The 23,392-nt window shown below is 48.4% G+C and overlaps 1 protein-coding gene, 4 non-coding genes and 2 pseudogenes across 8 annotated transcripts in view; all 7 read right to left on the bottom strand.

Moving 5' to 3' along the window:
* LOC144724917 (sodium-dependent multivitamin transporter-like) overlaps positions 1–2,717 on the bottom strand; it is a 36,445-nt gene extending 33,728 nt beyond the window's left edge. For 2 of the 4 annotated variants that reach the window (XM_078604212.1, XM_078604211.1), the window contains exon 1: positions 2,576–2,715. The gene's annotated coding sequence lies outside the window, so the exon portion shown is untranslated. Of the gene's footprint in view, positions 1–2,575 lie in introns of all 4 variants that reach the window. The other 2 variants (XM_078604214.1, XM_078604213.1) reach the window with 2 other exon arrangements.
* Positions 2,718–20,747: 18,030 nt separating this feature from the next.
* Positions 20,748–20,866, bottom strand: LOC144725209 (5S ribosomal RNA). The gene has a single exon (XR_013586689.1). It is a non-coding gene; the product is annotated as a 5S ribosomal RNA (ribosomal RNA).
* Positions 20,867–21,116: 250 nt separating this feature from the next.
* On the bottom strand, positions 21,117–21,225 carry LOC144725457 (5S ribosomal RNA; annotated as a pseudogene).
* Positions 21,226–21,840: 615 nt separating this feature from the next.
* On the bottom strand, positions 21,841–21,969 carry LOC144725177 (5S ribosomal RNA; annotated as a pseudogene).
* Positions 21,970–22,218: 249 nt separating this feature from the next.
* Positions 22,219–22,337, bottom strand: LOC144725989 (5S ribosomal RNA). The gene has a single exon (XR_013587053.1). It is a non-coding gene; the product is annotated as a 5S ribosomal RNA (ribosomal RNA).
* Positions 22,338–22,586: 249 nt separating this feature from the next.
* On the bottom strand, positions 22,587–22,705 carry LOC144726129 (5S ribosomal RNA). Its single transcript, XR_013587188.1, has one exon. It is a non-coding gene; the product is annotated as a 5S ribosomal RNA (ribosomal RNA).
* Positions 22,706–22,954: 249 nt separating this feature from the next.
* Positions 22,955–23,073, bottom strand: LOC144725903 (5S ribosomal RNA). Its single transcript, XR_013586969.1, has one exon. It is a non-coding gene; the product is annotated as a 5S ribosomal RNA (ribosomal RNA).
* Between the last annotated feature and the right edge of the window lie 319 nt (positions 23,074–23,392).

A 23,392-nucleotide genomic window follows, 5' to 3' on the forward strand; every position in this document is an offset into this window, starting at 1 on the left:
TTTTTCAACGCACCACATGTTACATAAAAGCTTTGCAATAAAAAAAATACTATTTCTTGGTTGTCTAGCGATTACAGTGTGTGCTATTCTTGACGGCATACAGTTCACAAAAATGGAACAAAAGTAGAAAAGTTTGCAAACAAACATGGATGTAGGATTATAATTCACGGAGGAAGACGTGGATTAGAAATCATGCACAGTTAAATGCCATCTTTCACACCATTAGGAAACATTTGTGGGCTTGGCTAGGGCGTGCCGTGGTTAGAAGGGACTATGGCCAAAGATCAAAAATAATTACGGAGAGGAAGCCATAGAAACAGAATGTATCCGAACGAACGTTCAACAAGGAGATGGAGCAGGTGTTGGTGGAATATTACATTGCAGGATTGTGAAAGTTGGCAGCAGCTTGGGGAGGCCTTCATCCAGCAGTGGATTGCCCAAGTCTGATACTGATTAAACAACACAAACGGTGTAATCTTACAAATCGAAAGGGCACATTACCACCCACAGGGGCAATGCATATGCATGGAAATGTGTAACGCTTTCCAATAAACGTTGGTTTACAAAAGTATTCAATCAGCGCCATATTTATATTTTTTCTCCATTTTTCTTGTCAATGTAACATTTTCACGTTATTGCAGGTTATAAAACACTCTTCTTTAGCAACACTGGCATTATGATCTTCATGATTAAGTTCAGGTTTAAAAGCCCTCCTGTTTGCATTATTTCAGTCCCCCTTGGAGAGCAGTCCTTGGCGCACTGCGTCCCTTCACCAGATAACCAATTGTGTGGTGAACTATTCAAGATTTAATCTTGATTTTGAAGCTTTCGTGACTGTAAGAATCCATAAAATAAAATATTATACTATAAAATATTAAACAATATTTTATTTTATACCTACGTGACTTGACCGAAAGAACCAAAGAGTATTCAAGATATATTCGTATCGTATTAATCTCGAGCCCGACTTTGCAACCTTCGCCGTGAACTCAATCATTAAATCTCCTGTAATCCATCACCATTGCCTGCAAGAATGACTCGATAGACTTCACTTTCAACCGACCACAGGCGGATTAGCCTGGCTGTAGTTTAAAGGAGCTCGCGAAAATGTAAAAAATATCTTTACGCGGATGCTTATAAACACGAGTACGATTTCTGGCAACATCTTAATGTATGTACTGTGTGTTGAACTTCTTTCACACCATACGTAGCCAACCGGGTCCTATGACTAAGTGTAGCTTTCCTGCAGAAGTAAATAATGTTTAATTACTAGCCGCTCCTCACTCGTCGTGGGTCAATGACTTGGTGCCCACATGATCGCAAGGAAAAAGTAAACGCGAAATGTGGATTTGTTGACGGTTCCCTCTGCGTGTAATGATCTACACGTGGACTGCTCCGTCTGTTATTTGATCATACTTCAACCACGTTTGTCAGTGTGGGTTGGTAAAGGTGGATTAGTTGGGTGGGATACACAATAGTACAGTAGTGGATTTTCCTGCACTGCCCTCTACACCTGGCTTTGTGCGAGGCATTCGCCCATCCGAGCACTAACCAGGCTCAAACTCTGCCGGGCTTCAGGGTGACGACTTTGGTCGCGCCTCGCCTTAGACACCCAAACGATGCAGTCCGCGTCGCTCCGCTTGAAAACAACTTGCAGCACAGACAAAACGGTGTCTGTGGTGTCAGATTGTGGTGTTCGCACCAGACTCGCACTCGGCTCACACAATGCACTCTCACACAGCAAGCCCTCTCGAGGGAGCTCACAGCCGCCGCGGAGTGACACGGCGCACGCACTCGCTGCCTGGACACGCGTGTGCTGCGTGCGCTCGCCCAGAGACGCACGCCGACATCCTTGTTCGCGAGGCGCTGCGCGTTACTGCCCTCGCCTGCCATGCCCTGCAGCACTCAGCAGCCCAACAGGGCCACCGCACACGCGGAGCCACTCGCCGCGGCGTCTGCTCGGCCCATGCCGTGACCTTGACCTCACGGCTCAAGGTCAGGGCCCACGGGCACGGCATGCCGAGACCGGCCGGCTCGCTCAGCAAGGACAACAATCACAGTGCCGAGGCCGCCACCCGCAGGCGCCGTGTTTCCTGGGCATGCACGGGTAGGGGGGGGTCCTTGTCAGTCCACTGCTGGACGAGGCCCTCACTCCACGCAGTGTGTGGTCGTCGGGATATTTGACCATACTTCGCCACGCTTTCTAATGCGGGTCGGTGAAATTCCGGGAACACACACGTGGCAGCATAGAAAGTAGAGTAATCACATTGTGTTGTTGCACTCACCCTCTGCCGCCCACCACGTATCCCCACAGCCTATAACACCTGTTAAATGCATGGTGGTCACCCATCCAAGCTAATGAGAGCAGGCCTATTCCGGACAACTTGATACAATACAGTTGATTAATTATAATACATCTCTCTGCCAGTAGTGCATAAATTACAGACAACCAATCCGCACTGACCACTATGGTGAAGTATGGAGGCTTTCGCCAAGCAGTGTAATGACAAAAGGGCCTCCACATGTAGTCACGGCCGTCTGTGTGTAACAGGGTGCACCGCACGGCATCAATTACCTCCCCCCTCTTCTTCAGTAGCGGCCTGAGCAGCAGACGCGGCGCCACGAATGAATGAAGTCTGGACGTTTGCTGCGTGTCGGGGAGACTCCACGTGTTTTAAGCCAGCCCCGCGCAAAACGCGAGGCACCACCCATCATTATCAACATAACCCCGCCTCTACGAGCCACAAGACTATCAACATAACCCCGCCTCTACGAGCCACAAGACTATCAACATAACCCCGCCTCTACGAGCCACAAGACTATCAACATAACCCCGCCTCTACGAGCCACAAGACTACGCCCCGCTTCAAAAGCAGCGCCCGCTGTGGACGTGAGGGCCCATCCGTTAAGTGTGTGACCTGACCCCTCCCCCCCTCCCTGTACGTTCGCTTGGCGCACCCCCCCCCCCCCGAATCCTACAGAACGGCCGGTATTTAATCCACGCAGACACGATGAAGGATTAATAATAGTAACGTGTTTAAGCAAACAGATAGTCCACCGCCGGACTATCTAACTCATTTGAATGACAATGTCGACAAATAATTATCGAGGCTTCACCCCCCCTCCCCCACCCCGTTTCCTTTGCGTACATTGTCAGTGGGCCCCCCAATCGCAAGCGAACGCCTTTGGGTTAATCCCCCCCCCCTCCATGCGTACTCAATGGATGGCCCCTAACCACTGGCGGAACCAGTGGGGGGGTGGCACGTGCCCCCCCAATGATCCGATCAAAATCCCTAATTTCGATCGGATCATTGGGGTTTATTAGTAATAAATCGGAATTTTGCGACCCCCACTGCCATTGTGTAGCACATTATTATGTGCCAGGGACTGCATGAGGTGATAGGACAATAGTCCATAATTGGCAATAAGTAACGGCAAAGCGGTTATAAGCGACTCAGAATTGTGCGCAGTTACGTATACAGTACACGACTTCCCTGAAGGCATCAAAATCTTCAGCGAGCGCGAAGCCGATCACACCACGCGGTTCGAATTCGACCCTCGATCGATGGCTGCGCCATCGCCGCGCACGCGTCGAATAAAAAGCAAGGGACAATTCCTTACTTACTAACAACTCCTTACTTACTAACAACTCCTTACTAACAACTCCTATCATTTTTCATTGCTGGAGGGGTTGCCTGAAAATCCTGGCTCCGCCATTGCCCCTAACCCGCCATTCACCACGAAGTGTCGGTGACATCACCACGGCACCTGTGCCAGGCTATGTGCACTTTAAGGCCACGTGAAGTGTCGAACGCCCGCTGGCAGGAGGTCACGGGACAGGCCCAGGTGCCATGGGTCGACTAAGATGACTGGCTGATGCACCACCTGTACCCCCTACTGTGCCAACTTGCTGTGTCTTAGCCACCCGGCGTTCCGATCGTTGTTGTGAGCGTCGCTCCTCCGCCCTCCGTTGTTGCTGGAGGGCGACTGCCTCCAACTGCCCATTAGCAGCGTCCTTCACGAGCCTCCTCCACAGAGGCCGATCTTGACACCGCTGGTACCAGTCATCGGCAAGTCCACTCAGCTCCACGTCCTCCTGTACCAAATCACTCAATTTCTTCTATAGCCTGTGCGGCGCCCGATTAGCCCCTTCTATCCGGCCGAACAAAAGCTGTTTAGGCATGCGGTGGCTGGGCAAGCGGGCTAGATGACCCAGCCAACGCAGCCTTGCCTGCCGGAGAAGCTCATAACCCCGCCTCCTATGACTCGCATAGTTCCGCCCATCCATAACAAGCCCCTCCCACTCACCAGGCCCGCAATGCGTGTCACTTCCACAGTAATGACCACGCGCATGGATATCGCGTTATGCATTTTATAATAATATAATAACCCCTCCGCATGTTTGTCTATCCACATACAAAATTAAAGCATGTTTTACACAACCCATCAGCCACACCGGCCTTCTTGGGAGCGCATACTTTTAGCAGCATTGGTTAAACACAAGGAAAACTCTAAACCTGTTGAGAATGTCAGTGTCTCATCAGCAGTCAGCCTCGCTTGAACCGATGTTCGTGAACTGCAAGAGGTTCATAGGCAAGCACCGATATGTGAAGAAGGCTCAGTCTGATTATATTATTTATGTTGTGACCTATATTCTCCACAACGATGCTATTGTTAGTTCAGGGGTCGGCAACCTTCGACTCCGTAGCCGTATGCGGCTCTTTAAGTACTGCTTGGTGACGGTGTGTGTGTATTCACATACGTTGCGGCATTCGGGAAAAAAATGGCTCTTGTTATTTTTATTAACGACCCCTGTTTTAGTTCATCTATGAAGAAGTTACAGCATTTACATTTCCTTGAGTGGTGAGGTTTTTAAATTTGAGGACAGACTATTCACCATCCTCACTATTATATATTCATACCATTGTGTTGTCCTTTGTAAAGACACTATATTACAAATCTCAGGCTAGATGCGTCAGTTTTTCAATTTACAAAAAATATTACTTTAAACAGCTGTAAAACATGTCAGTTAATCAATGGCTATGAAATTTGGCAATTGTTAAAACACTGTTATGTACAATAAGGAGACCTTAAATCTGTAACTTATGTCAGTGTGATTGAGTAAACATTGAATAGCAAATTGGGCATGACCCGCATTTATCCATCAATTTAAGACTGAAACAGGAGAATGTCTCAACGAGTCTGGCTGTCGCCTGATTAGGCTCAGTGTAATTACCGGCAAAACGTTGTATTAGAATTGTAAATGTTGTGGGTTTGCTCTTCGACACACCACTGTGCTGAACTAGTAACGAATTGGCATGTTTTGTTTACATCACAAACCTTACAAATTGGTTGTGTCGAGTGGTGGTGGGTTTAACGACAAATTTATATTTACATGATCTAATCCAAGAAAAAACTCTATTTTGGGAAAACATTGGTCGCAAAAGCCTTCGTGTTAAACACACGCATAGAGAGGTTCCCGGAAAAAAGCCTTGAATCCTTCTTGTTCTTTCTCTTGAACTTTTTCCGATTGTTTCCATGCAACCCTCCTAGCCAATCACCTTCCACGCCTCTTCCCACTCCCCCCAATCAGCTTCTGAGCAACAGCTGATCCATTGACCTCACTCCCCATCCTTGATGCAATTCGGGTGGTGATGATGTTGCCACGGCTTGCTCTATTGTCCCGCCCCCAGTAGTGTGTACAGGTAGTCCTCTACTTACGATGGAGATGCGTTACGACGACCCCATCGTAAGTCGAAAATATCGTAAGTCGAAGATGGCCTAACCTACCCAGGAGTCTTAAAGAATGGTGATAATTTAGCAAAACAGAGAAATTTACAGTACCGTACTGTATAAACTCTTTACTGTATTTATTAATTACAATACTGTATTGCACAGTAAAATGTAAAGTAAAAAAACCAAGGTAAATTCTTAGCCTACCTATATGAACTGCAATTTAATATAAAGTTTTTTCAGGAAACAATCCTATCTGCTATAAAAAGTTTAACATGCATTGAACGTATCGTATCGTGGTAACCTTCAAATTAAATCGCTAAAGCTACGTATCATACATGCATTGAACGTATCATAACGTATAATATTGTACTGTACTCACCAAGATTCCGTCCGTCGTCTGCATACTTGAACGATGTTAGGTTGTTGATGGCAATTTTGTCGTATCGCTATCGCCATCGTAAGATCGAAATATCGTAAGTCGGACCATCGTAACTCGGGGACTACCTGTATTGGCGACCAACAGACTGGCGTCCCCCGATTATGTTATCGCAGTGTATACCTAGTAACTCCTTGTGAAGGTGATTAAGGCAGTTAACCATTATTACCGGCATGAAAAGTGAATTTTGTAATGTTATTTGGAAAATTATTCGAAACATCCCTTCATATGTATCATGTGCAATGTAGGCCCTAATAGGTGCTCTCTAACAGTCTGTGAAAGGCCTTATGAGGCATCTTTTTCCTCATATATTTGTGACGGTGTTTATCTATGGGAAGTGGATGGACAAATCACTGGCAGTGGCCAAGTTGTATGCGTACGCACTGGGGGCGTTGTGTTTCAACAATCTTCATTGGACCATGGAATTCCGCAGAGGTTCCCTCCGGCACCTGTGGGCAATGTGGCCAGGCCTCACCCCCAACCTTAAAGGACACAGGTGTAAAAGCTCTTAACCTTAAGCGCTCTTTGGGCTTTTGCGCCGCCGCTGACGCTGCCACCGCTGCGTCACGAGCCTCTTGTAACTGCTGCAGCAATAATCTGACTGAGGCCGGCCAAGCGGCCGACCTAGGTAGCAGGTCAATAAGCTGACGCTCAATAGGAGGTCGGGGTCACAGCCGTACATTAAATAGAAAGGTGAAAACCCTGTGGACGTGTGTGGGGCCCTACGGTATGTGTCTAGTACTGCCGGGAAGTGAGCGTGCCAATTCGTTTGGTCACCCTCTACCACCTGCGAGAGCATTGCGATAAATGTATGGTTAAGCCTCTCCACCATCCCGTCTGTCTGCGGGTGATAGGGAGAGGCCCGAACCTTCTTGGTCCCCATTATGTCACATACATCGCGGAGTAGGTGCGAGGACATTTTTTTCCCTTGATCATTTAAGAGTCTCTCAGGGGTCCCCTTGTCCAACACATATACCCATATAAAAGCATCGATGGACTGAGATATTTGGTCGGCCAATGGTCACGTCATGGGCCAGTGCGTATAATATTAGACCCCACTGAAAAGGAATTTGTTCCCTTGAGCCGAACGCGAAAAGGGCGCCAAGATGTCCAGGGTAACCAGCTCATTGACCCTGCTAACTATGATGGATTGCAAGGGGGGCTGAATTGGCCATGCTGGAGGCTTGCGGCATGCGCAATGTTAGCAGGCGGCTACCCACTTGCTGCCATGTGTGGCTAGAAATATGCATTTTGTAGTGTTAACAGTGTTTTCCGTTTGTCCAGATGCAGCAGTCATTCGACATGCAAGGTGGTGAACAGCTTGTGCGTCAGCGAGGTAGGAACTATGAGGCAATGCTTTTGATGGCTTACATTTGTAGTGACATAGTGCTGACTGTTGTACAGCAGCCGCAACTGCAAGTGGGCACTTAGCGCACACGCTGCTGAGCATATATGCGGGTGTGCCGGCAGGGCGGAGGAACTGGGGCAAGGGTCATGGTAGACCTTGTGGGGAAGCCCCTGGAACCCTCTGGAGGGCTCCGCCCTAGCTGCGCCAAGGGGAATATAAGCAGCGGAGAGCGAGAGCTCTGGGCTGCCGGTTCTGGGATTGGACTTGTCTCCTCGTCGCTGTCATCGTCGCCGCTCTTGTCGCTACCGCCTTTGCCTGATCATTGCGCGGCCGCACAGTAGTTGGCTGTCCCGGTCGATGCCGTCGATGCAACGCGGACAGGGTCATGTCTGGGACAGGTTGTGCAGCAGCGTGGTTGTGAGAGAAAGGGGGCCCGAGTGGTGGCATGAAATCAACAACAATAAAAGGGGAAGGACAGTGACTGCTGCAACTACTGACTGAGTGTGCGACTCACGCCACCCGCACGCACACACAAGCCTTGAGCATCAAGAAGAGAGAACGAGCAGAAGAGATGCACACAGGACACTACACATCCCAGCTCATCAGCAACCCTTGCCACAACACAAACTGACTCTCCCGCGGTGGTGGAATAGCAGAGGATCCGTCTCGTGCAATATTCTTAATCGGCTGCAGTGATACATCCTCAGACTGGGCCTTGAGCCAGTCAGCTAGCGTGAGTCCCAGGTCATGATCTGTCAGGGGATCCTGTAAGCTATGGTCCCGTGCCGTGACAGCTGCCAGCAGTTGTACAGATGGCTAAGGCACCATTAATGCAAGGATATGACGTGACTGGTGGAGGACAAGAGAGTGCATCCGTGTTACTGTGCCGAGTACCCTTGCAGTGCACTATATCATAGGTGAACTCCGGAAAGCGCTCGATCCATCGGGCCATTTGGCCTTATAGATGGTCCATTCACAATGAGAATTGCGAGGCAGCATGGTTCGTATGTCCCGTGAATCGGCGACTGTACAAGTTTGGCCGAAAGAGCTGAACGAAATGAACAACCGCCAGTAGCTCCCGGCGAGTGACTCAATATCTCTGTTCCGCGGGTGATAACACTCAGCTGCCGTAAGCAAAAATGAGCTCCACTCTGTCATGCACTTGTAACAGCCCTGCCGCGATGCCAACATCACTCGCATCAGTGTCCAGTAGGAAATGTCGGTTGAAGTCTGGGTACGTCAAGGGGGGAGCTTGGGAGAGCGTTTGCCTCAGTGTAACAAAGGCTTCATCCTCATCGGGTCCCCAGTTAAACTTCTGGTTCTAGATTTGAAGCTTTCGTGACTGCAAGAATTCATACTCTTAGTTATTTCGGTAAAGTCACGTAGGTAAAAAAATGAAATAAAAATTAATACAAATAAAATAAAAATCACGACGTTTCGGAGGCAACACAAGTCTCCGTCATCAGGTGGGACCGTCACAGCCAGATTTGCTGCATCAAGTGAGGCAGGGATTCAAGATGTAAGCTCTTAAATACAAGTTAAGGGGGAGGAGAGGGGAGGGGGAGCTTATCAGAATGTGGTAGCCAATGAATGGAAAGTATCGGGAGGGAGGGGGGCGGGGCTAAATGAAGGCACGACGTGCTACGTAGAATGTATCGGGAGGGGGAGGGGGGAGGGGGGCGGGGCCAAAAGAATGCACGACGTGGTACACGAGAGTCGGCGACCACGTCCACGTCGCCGACTCTCGTGTACCACGTCGTGCATTCTTTTGGCCCCGCCCCCCTCCCCTTCCCGATACGTTCTACGTAGCACTTCGTGCCTTCATTTAGCCCCGCCCCCCTCCCTCCCGATACGTTCCATTGGCTACCACATTCTGATGAGCTCCCCCCCCTCTCCTCCCCCCTCAACTTGCATTTAAGGGATTACATCTTGAATCCTTGCCTCACTTGATGCAGCAAATCTGGCTGTGACGGTCCCACCTGATGACGGAGACTTGTGTTGCTTCCGAAACGTTGTGATTTTTATTGTTTTATTTTTATTAATTTAATTTTTTACCTACGTGACTTTACCGAAATATCATGAGAGCCCACCGCGTTGTAGCAATGATCGTCAACGGCGGAAGACTCAATTTTACCGTGTTTCAAATCTGACTTGTGCTCGCGGACACGATCAGAGATATGACGTTTCGATTCCCCAATGTAACAGTCACCACAGCTGCAACTCAGTTTATAGACTCCAGGGTACTGCAAGTCAGGGATGACATACTTCACAGATGGAATTAGATCACGGATTTTATGTACTGTACTGAATCGGACTTGGATCTTATGTTTGTTTAGAATTTTGGAGATCTTTTTGGTCACGCCTGCTATGTATGGCAACGTGATCAAAACTATCAATGTCACCTAGTTGAGCCGGCGAAAGTCTACACAAAACTGCTGCGAGCCATTGTATGTTTTAACTAACACCACCGGCGCCCCCCAGGGGCTCGTGGTGGGAGTGATGATATCCGCCTGTACGGGAGCCTATTCCACCGGCCCCATCCTATACGAGTTTTGGCGAAAAGGTACATTACCTATCTCAATATGATGCTCCATTAGCGTGGTGTGTCCCAAGTCGTAGGGTGCCTTGCTAAAGGTCTCCTTGTATTCTCTAAGTAGCCGCACAAACTGCTGCCGTTGCTTATCGGACACATTGGGATTCTGCATAGAGATGGACTGCATCCACAAGTCATCCGACGTTCTGTTCCTCTCTGTGACTGTCCCTAGCGGATCTGGTGGGTGGCTCTTCTGCGGTGTGGCCATAGGCATGACATGTGCCAAAAATGTCCCCATATGTACCGTCGTCGCTATCTCCGAGGTGTTCAACACCTGGGAAACAAAGGCTGGTTGCTGCGTAGCACTGTCTCTGTTCCCACTAATGCTAAGTGACTTGCGCGACCACCTGCGGCGGGTGTCTGACCTCCTCTTGTGCCCGGAGACATTTCACAAACCACAAGGAGAAACGACTCTCCTCCACCACCAGCAAGACAATCCTCAGTGCTCACACCAGTGACAGCAGATGCTCTGTCACCAGTGAATCTGTGAGGGCCAACGTCCGCCCCACCGCCCTCACCGGGCAGGTGGGGCGCAACGTTTGCCCCCTCCGCTCCCTCCTCCGCCGCGTCGATCGGCTACCACTGGGTCCCGCCAACCGGGTGATCGGCCCCCCCATGCTGGCGCTCTCTCTGAGGGACATGGCTGCAGCGCTGGCTCACCGCCGCACGGGGTTACTCCACACACGCCCACGTACACCACCACTAATACGAAGGCGGCTGCGTGCACGCGCGCTCCCCTGGAGCCGCTTGTTTCACACAAAGGCTAGAGCTAAAGCGGCTGTGTGAATATGCACGCCAGCAGGTGGTCGTTTGCTACCCCGCACCCGCCCTAATATGGCTGCACGGACGCGCGAGCGTCAGCGGCCGTGTATGTTTTAATACACGCGCGCCTCATGCACACACTCAAATTACCAACTCCGCGCCGAGGTTCCACCCACGCACACAGAAATCACACTGCACCGATACTCTGTACTAAAATGTATTAACGGCGCAAATACACACGACCTGGGGGGGGGGGAACTTTAGCGAGAATAGCTTCGCCCAACTCTGCCTACGAACCCAGTCACTCAAACGTCCTACCACGTACCTCGAAGCTGTACTCATGGCGTCGCACGGACGCCGTGAGAGTCGGAGGGAGAAGGACGAGAGAAAACTTTACCTATCACTGCCTCATAGCAGCACTTGCTAGCTTCACACGGATGCTGCGAGTGACTCGAGAAGGCAGGATGGCAGGGAGTGGGTCTTGACGGCCCGGAGGTTGAAGACAAGAGAGCAAAATCGTCCCGGGCTACTCTTTTTATTCTCTTAACTTCAAAGGCCCAGGGTGCCATTGTACCACGCGGCCAATCGTGCGCTTACCTCGGTTACCGCCCCCCCTGTTACCGTGTCCTCCCTCGAGTGCTGCGCGACGGCGGCGGCCACCCATTGTCCCTCGTTGCCCATTGTCTGGAAGGGTTCTTGCACTTTTGCTTGCTTAATATTCCACCTTCCGTCCTCCCCCAAATGTTGTGAGTAACTCATTGCGGTTGGCCCAGGGAACCTTTTCTTTCTGCGCCCATACAATTTTAAACCAATTTTAGGGGCATCGCAATGTAACCTGTCCTGCGAGGGTCGGTCAATCTCCTGGCACTGGGAAACTATGGGACTTTCTTTCTAGGGACCCTTCAGATTAAAACCCGATATGCCAGGCAATCCCCCACCAGCACACTACGTGGGTTCAAGTGCTGCGTGTGTGCGTGTGCTCAGGGTAGGGGGTAGTGGACAATCGCGGCGTTTGCAGAGTTGCTCCGCGGTCATAGCACCACAAAAACAACCCCAGGCGATCCAGCCGTGGGAAGGCCGCACGGGCTAGTGTGAGCAGCGCTACGGTAGGCTAATGGTGACTCCCCCTCCCCCCATTGTCAGCTCTGAAATTTGTGTTTGGCGTTCCCATCTCTCGGCCGCCTGTGAATTTGCAGGGTTGAGGGTTTTTCCTGTCAATATTTGGTGATGTGACTCCAGTTCCGCACCCTCGTGGCTCGGGCCGGTCAGCCCAGCCACCCCTCGTCGAACTATCTCCAGGCTGTGCAGTCCTGGGCGTTTGGAAGAAATGTGGATTCCTCCTCGACCTTGTTCAGAGTCCCAGGGGGTAGTTTTTTGCGAACCAGGCGAGACATTGCTTAGTCGATCCCACTGCTGCGACCACCGAAAGATGACTCTGGTCCTTTTCTTTGTCCACATGGTAACGTCTTTATTTCATGGCACGAGTCCACACCTTAATTATTGCTCTCTCCCGCAACACCCCGAACTCTTACCCTCATCTTGGCCTAATTGTCCCACCTGATGCTCCCAACCCTCCAGCTCTTTTCTCTTTTGAACGTTCCAGTCAATCCTTGCTCACCGTGTGCTAAGCAATCAGAGCATGGAGTGTTTCCTCCAGTCTTCTTGATTACTATAATCCCAGGGATCGTGTGAGACAATCCCTACACAGGCACCTGAGCTGGACTGATCTGTGAAACCCATGGGCTTATAATTACCAACATGCTGTTTCGGCATTGGTGCATCCACACAACATCATGGATGCACGCCGGGTTAAAACAATAACATCTGCTGGGCTATATAGTGATGGAACAGCAGATGCGGGCCCATGTCCATGACACCAGGACCTACCTTTTAGCTTATCTGACAATGGACCATCGGCTTGTCATCGGCAAGATGCGCCTACCATTCTTCCACTTCACTAGTGGGAGTCCATATAATTCCCCATTCAAATCCACTGTAGCCTGGTCTCAGCTAGCTAGTAAGCAGGCATTTCGATATCGCTTGCAAGTGAGGTTGCCACCATCCCTTCCTCCTCCTAATGCTGACCCTTATCACTGCAGCCGATGGAGTTTGCTTGTTCTCCCTGTGGTCACGTGGATTTTTCTCGTAAATAAGTTTACGATTTGCAAGAAGGCCTTCCTACAGAAGTAAATATCCATGACTGCTCACTGCCTGGAATGATGACTGAATCTAAAACGCTTTTGAGGTAAGGCCCGCTATGACTGGTGTACCCGCGGATACCCTGGGAGGTTTGACTGTTGTGTATGTACCCCCTTTTTATATATTTTTTTAATATTAATTTTTTTTAAAGAATTATTCTGCCAACATATATAATATCGTTTTTTAATAGACACGGGGCAACGTGGAACGAACAGGCCCCACACTTCCACAGATGCGCGCATACCTCATTTCAAAGGAAAGAGGGCATGAAAGAGGGCAATCAAGGTCATAAAAACTCCCCGAATTTCACACAAGAGGAACAAGGGAGGAGGGAATGGCAGGCGGGGGGTTAGAATGACACCCTTTCGTTAAAAAGCCTCAAAATTAACCAAACACAACACCCCATGGGAAGCGAGCAACACGGCCGTCTTTGTCTTCCCGAGAGGATCTCCACACGAACATGCCAAAAGCTAGGAAATGACACCAATAAAGCTCCCGGGCAATGGCTCAAAGGAAATTAACACGTCCTCGGAAAATAAATAAATAAGTGCATGCGCCGGGTGCTCCCACCGTGGAAACAACCGTCTTTGTCTTCCCGCAACACGGACAGCAAAAATTGCACACGCGAGGAAATAACATTTCCATGAGAGATCGGGTCACGATAAAACATCGTGAACACGGTTTTCAGCATAACTTGGGCATAATGGAAATAAGTCGCATTTCAACTTCCAAACCAAAACAACTTAAGCTGTGTGAGACAAAAGATATGATCCCCGAGCAAGGGAGGGAATAATTAAGCTCGCTTAACGCGTAGGTTTTCGCGACAAATATTATTCAGAAACAAAAACATGGATTCGAATATTTTTTTTATATATATAACTCAATGCGAATGCGAATCATCGGTCGGGTTAATGGATAATGAGGTGACGCCGTCGCGAGGCCCCCACCCTTTCAGAACGACACACAGCTGTGTCTTCAAAGCTAATAAACACACGGACAAAAACGCACGCGAAACACACGGACGGACACGCACACGACACACACACGGATGCAGATGGATCACACCCACAGGAATGTTTTATGACAACCTTTGAACAACTCGGGAAACTGAGTGGAATTTTTCGAGATATAAGCCAAAGGAAAATCCATCCAAAACAGATCGCCAGGGGCTCTGAGCCCCACCTCGTCAAGGGCTCCGGCTCCACCACAGATCGTCAAGGGCTTCGGCCCCCACCACATCTCGTCAGAGGCCCTGGGCCCCACCTCATCTCAATGCCGACAACGAAGAAGTTTTCGTCATCCAGAATGACGAGGTTCGCGGGGTAGCGACGTGCAGCTACAAGCCGAGGTCTGCACCACCTGAGAAGAATCGCTACCCTGAGTCGCCGAGCTGCGAGTGAAGCCAACAAAGACGCCAACGTCCACCCTGCCACGAACGAAGCATCGCTCCTCGTCAGAGTGACGACCAGCGAACAACCCGCAGGAAAGGCGGAGATCGCCAAGCGAGCAAAGCAGAGAGCGCGAAGCAATGGAGAAAGCCTGGTCAAACGGCTGTGAGGAGGAGGACAGCGCTGTTGAATGCGCCGTGTGTCTAATACACACCCAGATCAACCAGCATCAACCAAAACCGACTCGTCATCCCGCAGTGGAGAAAGAGAGTCAAAGTCTTCCGAGCGCCACCGAGCGCCACCGAGCGCCACTGAGCGCCACCGAGCGCCACCGAGTGCCACCGAGCGCCACCGAGCGCCCACCGAGCGCCACCGAGCGCCACCGAGCGCCACCGAGCGCCACCGAGCGCCAACGAGCGACAACGAGCGACCGAGCATCTTCAAGGACAGCATCGTGCCAACTCGTCGCCCAGCAGTGGAGAGAGAGGGAGGGAGCAGCAGGAGCAAAGCGGCGGCCACGCCCAACCCAGAGAAAACTTCTGGCCGCTGTTCGTATCCTCCCACACCACACAAGCTAACGACACAACTCCCGGCTCTAAGAATTAATTAATATTACAAGGGGACAACGCACACACAGCACGCACACGAATAAGACTTTAAAAAAAATTGTCATTGCGTTTCAAAAAGGGTTGCCATTTCGAGGTGGTGCGTTCAACATCAACGGATCGTGCAAAGCAGTTGCTGTCGTCGAGTTACATGAATAAGAAATGTTTTAGTCATTCATTTTCGTTAACTGCATAATCACGCCAACGAAGAAGTATTTTTAGTCATTCATTTTCGTTACTGCATAATCTTGTCCATGAATTTATTGACGTATACTTGCTTTCGGATAAGAGAGTGTCATGTGCTTGCTTAGAATAAAATTGCTTATCAACAACTGTTCGAGTGCTTCTTTCCAAGTCCATGCAAAACTATCTTATTCTTGATAACTGTATCCTGCAATGAGATATGAAAATGGAGACCTAAAATATCATAACACACACTAAGATAATCGGTAAACGTTTAATCGATGATAATTGTATTATCCTGATTGATATAACAATGGATAAACGAAGCTAAGCCTAATTATCATAACTGCTCACAGTAACATAATCGCAAGCATCCGCATAAATTACTACGATTATCTCCGTGATTATCATAATTCATGCATATAATTACTCACATTATCATATTTTATGCATATTAACTCACACATTAACATAATTAATGCGATTTGCGCATTTTTCGGAAAATTATTAATTTTTATTATTTTCATCAAAATTTTATAACCCAATAAATACAACATGACCAAGGTTTTAACGGCTTGGCTTAGGTATACACGGTCTATATTGGTCCTTCTAGGTGTTTAATGGAAAGACCAAAACATGCCTTGCTCATACAGTGCGTTTATTTTATATCCACGGTCATCGATAATCTAAGCATCGCTAGATGAAGACCCCTTGAAGCCGTTTTCATTCCCTGCAGCCTTGTGAAACAATAATAAGGAAATGTTCTTTATATCCGTTTATCGACGTTAAAATACAATTAAATGTAGATGACGAAGGGATTTTTCATTTTCATTTCTTCGGTTAATTATATTCTCCACAGTGATGCTCATGATTATGTTGCGTTAAATATAAAGCAGTACAGTTGAATATTATTTTTTGAGAGATGAATTTGCTACTGGTCTCAGAAAGCATTGCCTATGACCATATCACCCTGAATACGCCTGCGCTAATCTGATATTGGAAGCTACGCTGGGCGAGGCTGGTTGAAACTTGAATAGGAGACTGCCTGGGAATCCCATTTGTTGTTGGCTTTTACATTTTTGTTTCTGGAAGGGGCACGATTTACACTTCAACTCACCCAGTGAGTGCACCTTCCAATGTCATGTCCGTATGGTGGACTGCTTTGGGATCAAGATTTCTTTGTAAAAATACAATTTGATGCCACTTTTTCCAGCTCAAGCAGGAGTTCAGAATAAAAAAAAATCTGAACATTGACCTCAGAGGGAATTGGTTAATTGTTCACATGCCAATAAACATCATCATCTGACATCTGAATTTAGCATTATTTTAACTTACCAGACTTAACTTTGCTTGGCGTAGTGATATATAAATTGCATCTGCCCATCTGCCAAGATTCCGTATTCATCACTAGATTAAAAAACATTATATTTGAAAGACTAATAAGTTTAAGATTTGCAAGAAATGCTCTGTACGGAAGGAAATATCCATGACTGCTCACTGTGTGGAAGGATGACTGGATCTAAAACGCTTTTGGACGAGAATTCACATTTATCGTGGTCTTTGACCAGTTTGACGGCATTAGAGGTAAGGCCCACTATGCCCGGTTTACCCCCTGATCCCCTGAGAGGTTTGACCAAGGTCTAAGCGGCTTGGCTTAGGTATACACGGTCCATATCGGTCCTTTCAGGCGTTTACTGTACAACCAAAACATACCGTGGTCATAGATTGAGTTTATTTTATATCCATGATCAGCCTTTTGAATCAATAATTCTTTCTCCAACTGTAGGAAATGTTCTTTATATCCGTTTCTCGACGTGAAAAATGCAATTATTTCTTATATGACTCACGCATATTTTATTATCATTTATTTGGTTAATTATATTTCCTACAGAGATGCTCATGATTATTTTCATTAAATTAATCTTATGGCGGGATCCCGGGGTCCCATAAGCCCACAGCTCTCGCATAAATATTATATTATAATGTAAACGAAAACGTAGCTCTTTTTCACCAATGGATTTGAAGGATGGTGGCAAGTGTTGTCTTGTTAAACTATGCCTTTAAAACTGAAAACTACTTACCTGCAGTACCTCTCTTTAAATACACTATATAAAAACATGTACACCCCTCTGTCAATCATCGTGTTTCTCAGTGTGGATTTGTGAATACACTTTGTAAACAGTACATAAAATAGTACGCGTTTTCAATGCGCTGTTCATATTGTAACAAGCGTTTATTTCAATGTTACTCTGCAGAGTAGTGGGTTGCCGTTCCTCTTATCCGCATTGATACGAGCGGTATGTGGGGACTATGGCTTAACCGCAAGACAAAACCTATCTGCACATGCATACGGACAAGATAAGTATTATCAAACAGGAGGAATGAATGGTGCAACGCATCTCATGTTAAATATCTGCAGGTAATAGAATTGTCATCGATTGATCCTGGCTACAAGAAGTTGGTAAGTCACAAATAATTATAAATATAAGAGAGCAGTTTCAATGTATTATGCATACCGTTATGACAAATAAAGGACTTAAGTCGTGTAGGCAGTTTGAGCAGATTTGGATAAGACTTATGATTCTGCCCATACCCGAGCATGGAGTGCATTCACCTGTTCAGCTCTTCTGCGCATTCGTCCTCGCTGTGCTTTGATGGCATGACAACAGAATGATCCATGCCAGGTGGGTCGCGGCGTTTATGTGTGCGGTGGGACGGAGTCGCCAAAAATATATAAATTAATTAATTACGATGTTGACTTCCGTTTATTTGGGACCCCGGGGTCCCGCCATAAGTTTCAAATATCCAGCAGGAGAGTTGAATGTTCATTTTTTACATACGAATGTACGATAGGCCTCCATAAGCATGGGTCATTAGGCGCGTAGCGTTGGTTGCTGGCACAGAAGGGGATCAGAGGTGTAGTAGCCCTGTCTGCCAGCAGGATGTGATGAGCCGGAAAGAGGGACGTGAGGCAAGGGGGATGATAGAGGGGGTCCGTGTGGTAAAGCCTGGGAACCTTACGGTGGGTTCCAGAAGGGGGGCGTGGCCGAGGGCGGAGCGAGGCCACGCTGGGTGTGTAAAGGGAGGACCCTGAGCGAGGTTTCGAGGCTGTTGTTGGAATGGAACCGTCGTGCTGCTGGAGTTCTCGTCACCGTCTTCACCTCGTCGGCATTGTTGGTCAGGCAGCCTGTTAGCTGTCCTGACCCTAGTATAGTTACTTCTCGTTCCTGTGAAGGTTATAATAAATATATTGCCTTCTACTGTTAGTATCTACGAGTAATTCACTACATTTGGTGTTAGAAGTGTTAAAAATACAACTTTTTTTTTAGAATTTTGTTAGGAATTTGCGCTCGCCAGAAGCCCCCATTGAGGCAGGCCCGGCCACCGTTGCAGTCCATCCAGGTGTTCCGTGTTAACGAGCTCGTTGCTCTTGACATCTTCGGACCATTTCCCACCACTCTGACGGGAAACAAATTTTTGCTCGTCGGGGTGGAGTATCTGTCCCGGTGGCCTCTGACTTGGCCTTTGCCAGATCAGTTGGCTGCGTCCATCACGGACGCATTTCTGCACGGGTATGTTTTGGATAAGGGGGCCCCGGGACGTCTCCTTACGGACCAGGGTTGGAATTTTTCTTCTAAATTATTTAAAAAGGTGTGTGACTCCCACGGTACAAAAAAGATCCGGACGTCACCCTATCATCCCCAGACTGATGGGATGGTAGAGCACTTGCACAGGACTCTCACATCCATGCTGTACCAATAGGTCAATGAGGCACAGTCTAATTGGGATTAACACGTTCCGGGTGTTCTCACTGCGTACAGAATGGCCCCTCACGCCTCAACCGGGTTCTCCCTCTTTTTCCTCATGTACGGGAGGGAATGCGACCCCCCCATGGAGGCTCAGTTGGACATGGAGCCGGTCAAAAAGAAGGACGCTGTGCCCATGCCCATGCACCTTACCCTCAAGTGATTGACGGAAGCGCGGGAGGTGTCTCGGGGGAATTCGGCCAAACGGGAGGCCGCAAATGAAAAGCTTGTGGGGCTCTGGGGATCCGGAAACCCATGGGAACTTGGTTCAAATAACCAGCCCCTTCCTGTTGTCCTATTTATTCCAATGCCATCTGGCGGGTAGTCGCAGACGCGAGCTGGGCTGTGGTTGTCGGTTGAACTGAGGTCCTTCTTGTGCTTGTGGGCTATGGCACATTGACGGTCATTGGGTGTTGTATATTCTTGGGGGCTGAGTTTATTGCCGTGCGTTCCCGATTAATTTTATTGTTCCGGTTGTTTATTGTTCTTGTTATTTTAACTCGCGGGTGGGATGACGCTTGTTTTTGTTGTGTTCGGTGTCCTGCTACGCGAGGTATGGAGGTCAGCCGGGATGGCTGGTTTTTTTTCACAGGGGGGGCGTGATGTAGTGACATGGCATGGGTCACTATGGCGCGTAGCGCTGCTTGCTGGCACAGAAGGGGATCGGAGGTAGAGTAGTCCTGTCTGCCAGCAGGATATGATGAGCCGGAGAGAGGGACGTGAGGTAAGGGGGATAGAGGGGGTCCGTGTGGTAAAGCCCAGGAACCTTCTGCGCGGAGCAAGACGTTGGGTCTCTGTGTGTCTATGTTGTGTGTCTTTCTCTGTGTGTCTCTGTGTTGTCTCTCTCTGCTGTTTGTGTGTCTGTCTGTGTGTACCCGTGTCTGTATTTTGTTTCTCTCTCAAATTTATCAATCTTTGGAAGAACGTAATCAATGTTACTAATGGACGAGTTACTGAGGATTCATGATACAGGATCCAATGGGGGAGAAGGACGTGAGCGGCAGGGCCAGGTGAGGTGAGGAGGATTGAGGCTTAGGGTGTGGCCGGAGCAGGTGAGCATACATAGCAGCGTGAGCAGAGGCTTGGGGCTGCTTGTGGTGGGAACTGCCGTCGTCGTCACCTGGGATCGGGTCTTCTGCATCGTTTGCAAGTGGTCTGCAGCTTGGAAGCGAGATTGTCTCTGAGTAGGGTTGTGTCTCATCACCCGAGTGTACGGAGTCAATCGTGTTACGTGTCCAGTTGTTATTGGACTTTATTCTTTATAAATATACGGAAGACGAGACGGCGTCTCTAAGAGCTACATTACACTTGGATGGGAGACTGCCTGGAAATACCAGGTGTTATAGGAAACTAGCATTTTTGAAATGGATGGGTCGCTTGTCACACTTCAACTCAACTTAGCTTCCGAGGTCGGGTGTATTCAGGGTGATATGGTCGTAGGCCATACTTGCAGAGACCTGACGCACATTCATATGTAAAAATCAAGATTCAACTCTACTGCGGGAGGTCAACACTCATGAAAACGTTTATTCTGGACTCCTGGTTGAGCCCCGAAAGAGTGGCATTAAACGGTCTTTTACAAGAAAATCTTGATCCCAATGCAGTACACCATATCCACGTGCAATTGGCAGGTGAACTGACTGGGTGAATTGAAGAGTAAAACGCGACCCATCCAGATGCGAAAATGCAAAAGCCGACAACACCTGGTATTCCCAGGCAGTCTCCGATCCAAGTACTAACCAGGCTCGATCCTGCTTAGCTTCCGAGATCAGACGAGATCGGGCGCGTTCAGGGTGATATGGTCGCAGGCCATACTTGCAGAGACCTGACGCACATTCATAAGTAAAAATCAAGATTCAACTCTACTGCGGGAGGTCAACACTCATGAAAACGTTTATTCTGGACTCCTGGTTGAGCCCCGAAAGAGTGGCATTAAACGGTTTTTTTACAAGAAAATCTTGATCCCAATGCAGTACACCATATCCACGTGCAATTGGCAGGTGAACTGACTGGGTGAATTGAAGAGTAAAACGCGACCCATCGAGATACGAAAATGCAAAAGCCTACAACACCTGGTATTCCCAGGCAGTCTCCCATCCAAGTACTAACCAGGCTCGACCCAGCTTAGCTTCCGAGATCAGGCGCATTCAGGGTGATATGGTCGTAGGCCATACTTGCAGAGACCTGACGCACATTCATATGTTAAAATCAAGATTCAACTCTACTGTGGGAGGTCAACACTAATGAAAACGTTTATTCTGGACTCCTGGTTGAGCCCCGAAAGAGTGGAATTAAACGGTCTTTTACAAGAAAATCTTGATCCCAATGCAGTACACCATATCCACGTGCAATTGGCAGGTGAACTGACTGGGTGAATTGAAGAGTAAAACGCGACCCATCCAGATACGAAAATGCAAAAGCCTACAAGACCTGGTAGTCTCCCATCCAAGTACTAACCAGGCACGACCCTGCTTAGCTTCCGAGATCTTCCGAGATCTGACGAGATCGGGCGCATTCAGGGTGATAAGGTCCTAGGCATACTTGCAGAGACCTGACGCACATTCATATGTAAAAATCAAGATTCAACTCTACTGCGGGAGGTCAACACTCATGAAAACGTTTTTTCTGGACTCCTGGTTGAGCCCCGAAAGAGTGGCATTAAACGGTCTTTTACAATAAAATCTTGATCCCAATGCAGTACACCATATCCACGTGCAATTGGCAGGTGAACTGACTGGGTGAATTGAAGAGTTAAACGCGACCATCCAGATGCGAAAATGCAAAAGCCTACAACACCTGGTATTCCCAGGCAGTCTCCCATCCAAGTACTACCCTGGCTCGACCCTGCTTAGCTTCCGAGCTCAGACGAGATCAGGCGCATTCAGGCGCATTCAGGGTGATATGGTCGTAGGCCATACTTGCAGAAACCTGACGCACATTCACATGTAAAAATCAAGATTCAACTCTACTGCGGGAGGTCAACACTCATGAAAACGTTTATTCTGGACTCCTGGTTGAGCCCCGAAAGAGTGGCATTAAACGGTCTTTTACAAGAAAATCTTGATCCCAATGCAGTACACCATATCCGCGTGCAATTGGCAGGTGAACTGACTGGGTGAATTGAAGAGTAAAACGCGACCCATCCAGATGCGAAAATGTAGAAGCCTACAACACCTGGTATTCCCAGGCAGTCTCCCATCGAAGTACTAACCAGGCTCGATCCTGCTTAGCTTCCGAGCTCAGACGAGATCAGGCGCATTCAGGATGATATGGTCGTAGGCCATACTTGCAGAAACCTGACGCACATTCACATGTAAAAATCAAGATTCAACTCTACTGCGGGAGGTCAACACTCATGAAAACGTTTATTCTGGACTCCTGGTTGAGCCCCGAAAGAGTGGCATTAAACGGTCTTTTACAATAAAATCTTGATCCCAATGCAGTACACCATATCCACGTGCAATTGGCAGGTGAACTGACTGGGTGAATTGAAGAGTTAAACGCGACCCATCCAGATGCGAGAATGCAAAAGCCTACAACACCTGGTATTCCCAGGCAGTCTCCCATCCAAGTACGACCCTGGCTCGACCCTGCTTAGCTTCCGAGCTCAAACGAGATCAGGCGCATTCAGGATGATATGGTCGTAGGCCATACTTGCAGAAACCTGACGCACATTCACATGTAAAAATCAAGATTCAACTCTACTGCGGGAGGTCAACACTCATGAAAACGTTTATTCTGGACTCCTGGTTGAGCCCCGAAAGAGTGGCATTAAACGGTCTTTTACAATAAAATCTTGATCCCAATGCAGTACACCATATCCACGTGCAATTGGCAGGTGAACTGACTGGGTGAATTGAAGAGTTAAACGCGACCCATCCAGATGCGAGAATGCAAAAGCCTACAACACCTGGTATTCCCAGGCAGTCTCCCATCCAAGTACTAACCAGGCTCGACCCAGCTTAGCTTCCGAGATCAGACGAGATCGGGCGCATTCAGGGTGATATGGTCGTAGGCCATACTTGCAGAGACCTGACGCACATTCATATGTTAAAATCAAGATTCAACTCTACTGTGGGAGGTCAACACTAATGAAAACGTTTATTCTGGACTCCTGGTTGAGCCCCGAAAGAGTGGAATTAAACGGTCTTTTACAAGAAAATCTTGATCCCAATGCAGTACACCATATCCACGTGCAATTGGCAGGTGAACTGACTGGGTGAATTGAAGAGTAAAACGCGACCCATCCAGATACGAAAATGCAAAAGCCTACAAGACCTGGTAGTCTCCCATCCAAGTACTAACCAGGCACGACCCTGCTTAGCTTCCGAGATCT

The sequence above is a fragment of the Lampetra planeri genome, chromosome 22 (genome assembly GCF_965212315.1).
Source record: "Lampetra planeri chromosome 22, kcLamPlan1.2.h2, whole genome shotgun sequence".
NCBI classification, from domain to species: Eukaryota; Metazoa; Chordata; class Hyperoartia; order Petromyzontiformes; family Petromyzontidae; genus Lampetra; species Lampetra planeri.